Source organism: Taudactylus pleione, unplaced genomic scaffold, assembly GCF_031769625.1.
Source record: "Taudactylus pleione unplaced genomic scaffold, aTauple2 ptg001799l, whole genome shotgun sequence".
Classification (NCBI taxonomy): domain Eukaryota; kingdom Metazoa; phylum Chordata; class Amphibia; order Anura; family Myobatrachidae; genus Taudactylus; species Taudactylus pleione.
In genome coordinates this window covers 159062-162717 of record NW_028286196.1, presented here as the reverse complement: position 1 = coordinate 162717, position 3656 = coordinate 159062, and positions in this window count along the sequence as shown.

The window sequence follows — 3656 nt, the reverse complement described above, 5'->3', positions numbered from 1 at the left end:
CTCCTGCTACCACAGGAAGGAATACTTAATATTTTGTGAGAAAGTGAGGCTAGTAAGGAATGGACATTGGAGGTCAGCTGAAACCTGGGTTTTGACAACCCTCATGCACTGAAAACCTGAAATATATCGGATCCCAGAGTCTGAACCCTTTCCAGAAAGAAAAAAAAATTGTGTGCGACACCCCTAATGTGGACAGTGGTGGAACTTGCACCCCACCACCCAGAGATGGAATTACCTCCACCTTTTAAACACACGTCCAATTTTCGCTGGGAGTTCTGCTTGCCCTGTCTACTAGGCCCCAATAGAGCCACACTCTGTAGCCTGTTAGCTGTTGGAGAAGACTCTCTGCTAAATCATTCCCTTATCTATAGTAGGAAGGCAGGTTGCCCTGGGTTGCTATCCAGGACTGCAGGAGGATACAGGCAGGACAAAGTCCTGATTAATCTGCAGGTAGTTTACTCTGACATTTGTCACAGCCATTATCTGCATCAAGCAAGGATTAAGGCTCAAGACAATCCTGTAGATCACTAAAATGATTTAGGCTTTCTAGTTGTCAGAGTAAAAGGACAAAACCCTTCCCTGAGTAGGTAAGAAACAAACAGGAGACCATCCTCATTGGGTAGTTACCATTGGTCCGGTCCATATGCAGGCTGATGTGGCAGGACAATTGGGAGGAAGAAGCACTGGGAGACTGGTTATAGATAGTAGGCACATGCATCTGTAAAGTGCAAGGTCCCCGACCAGTCCGAAACTGCTTCTATAACTCCTACTATTGAACACGTCATGTGTGCAAGACTCAAATGCTGCTGTGTTTATTTGTAGCCTGATTTGTTGCTAACTCTTTTAAATGTGATATACTTAGATATTAGTGAGAGCTTATCATGTTGATGGATCTTTGGTGCAATATTTCTACATACAGTATATCCTGTTTGTATTTCATTTCAGTTGTAGTCAGTGTTAGTGGTATATTTACTGAAGATCATATTTAATCGATTGAAAATCATTCAAAATCCATCAACATTTTTATTGTGTTTTTAAGTATTAGTAAATGTGTGATTTAGCCCCACACACAACATCGATGGTAATCTATTTTGAGTGATTTTCGAAATCAATTAAAATCAACTTTTAGCAAATATACCCCTAATGCTGGGTACACACTAGACGATTTCTCGGAGGATATGGCGAATTGGACGGACATATCATCTGGATCGTGTAGCGTGTATGCACTATGCGCACCCCTGCACAGCGACATGGGGGTCATTCCGTTGACCGTGCATGTATGGCAGATGGAGCGAGCCATCTGCCGAAGCCAAGAGGGTGAACAATGTATCGGTCGGTGGGACACCGGATAGTGCAGTGTGTACGAACTGCCCGGTATATCGTTCCAATCGTACCATCAGGTGTCGCATTGGCGGGTCGGGTAATGTGTACCTGGCTTTAGTGTCAAGAATTCTAGACTAAGGGCCTGATTCCCTACGGATCGCTATTGCGATTACACACACATGTCTGCTGTGAAAATATGCTAATGAATGCAATCGCAAAGCCGTCGTACAGCCAGCATAGAGATGCCCACTACCACTATCTCACATCTGTAATACCTTGCAGTCCTGTGTCTACATTGGGAACATCGAGTAACATCGGCCCCTCACGCACAATTACAGCAGGTCTGACCTTACTCGGAAATTGCTATCCGCATTGCACGCAGTGAGTACTCAAGTTGCGTATGCTTTCGCAGTGGCTAATTTATGCACGCCCATGCAACGGCGTTCAAAAGGACTGGCACGCCTGCGTTTCTCCGACCACTCCCACGTCACCACCCCCAAACACTGACCTCCATCACTCACTCTGCGATGGCTTTCTTTCTGCGTGGGTGATCACTGTGCGATCACAATGCTATCACGCACACGGCGTTTCATACGCAAGTGCAGTACGCCCCATCGACCAATCTGCGCACGTGGTTGCAATTGCGATTCGTGATCAATCAGGCCCTATGAGTTGAGCTTGATGCAGCTATGTCCAGGAGCAATTTTGTTTTTACACTGGAATTTAAATTTGAGCTAGCACGTGCTCTTCCCAACTAGGGGATAAAGGGCCTGGTTCAGAGCTGAACGCTCTGAATCAGGGCCCTCCTACCTGTTTTAGGAGCATCCTCATGGACGCTCGCATAGCTGTGGGTTACCACCCACAGCTTATGCGAGCGTCCATGATGATGGTCGCGATGGTCAAGACCATCGCGACCATCGGGCTTGCGACAGAGACCCTGCAGTAGGGTCTCGCTGCCGCAAGCCCTGGAGTGATTTTGGCTCTATCAGAGCCAAAATCGCTTCCACTGACATCACTAGTGATGTCAGTGGGGCCGGCTTCAGACGGTAGGCGTTCCCATGGGAACGCCTCCGTCTGGCAGCCACGCCCCCGGCACGCCCACCAAAGGGGGCGTGCTGTCAATCAACATCGACAGCACGCCCCCTTTGGTGCGAGACCCGGAGCGATGGAGAGCCCGTCGCTCTCCGGGTCTCGCGCATGCGCACGACGGAGCTCCCTCCATCGTGCGCATGCGCAGTGGGGCAACATCGACTCGTTTGCGAGCGTCCTTTGCTCGCGAACGGGTCTGAATGACCCCCAAAGTTACTTATGGTCGTTTTTAATCTATTAAAAAAATCGATCAATATCGATGTTGTGTTTCAGAGACTAAATCACATATTTACTAACAGACAATTTTTTATATACATTTTTCAGTGTTAGTAGATGTGTGATTTAGCCCCTAAAATCAATCTTGATTGATTTAGAATTAAAATCGACCTTTAGTACATTTTACCCCTAAATCTCTCTGCAGATTAAGGGCCTGATTCAGAGCCGCTCGTAAGCGGCCGGTCGTTCGCTCCGAGCGATGTTTGCCCAACTGCGCATGCGTACGGATCGTTATACGCATGCGCGAACCAGTCAGTGCGGCTGAAAATCGTTTGTTCGCTAAATAGCGAATGCCTGCTAATGAGTGACAGGAGGAGGCGTTTGTGGGTGGTAACAGGGGAAGGTGCTTGAAAACGGGGAGTGGAGATCCGAACGCAGGCGTGCTTAAAGGTCAAAACGGGTGTTTTAAGGGTGTGCATAATTAATACTGGAGCGTCATTGACCACGTCACTGGGTTATTTTATAGCCAGAACTGCTCGCAAATTTGTGGTAGCAAACACCAGCCACAAGAATAGCAAACAGTTCATACGCTGGTCGATGTACTCGATTAATCTAATAAATAGCAGACATGACGTATGATGCGAGCGGCCAGGGGGCGTCTCTTTCAAAATTACAACCGCAAGTTTTGTTCGCTCGTTCAGACATAGGGGCGTGAACAGACCGCAAAGAGCGAACGGTTCATTTGAATAGCCACCCCTTTTTGTTGAACGAACGACCGCAAATAGCGACCGGCTCTGAATCAGGCCCTAAATCTGCCCTGTCTGCAGTGCAATGTGGTTTTCCAAGGCTCAAATTCCTTTTTTTGCTTTGTTCCTAACCCTGTATCAGCCCCTTTGTTGGGTTTTAAATCATGTAAATCTAGGGTAATAAACCGTGGTTCTTGGGCTTTTGTCAGGACTCCTGAGTCCCAGGTTGCAGCACATTTATCTTTCTGCTCTGTAACTGTGTATTACATTTTGAGGCATATG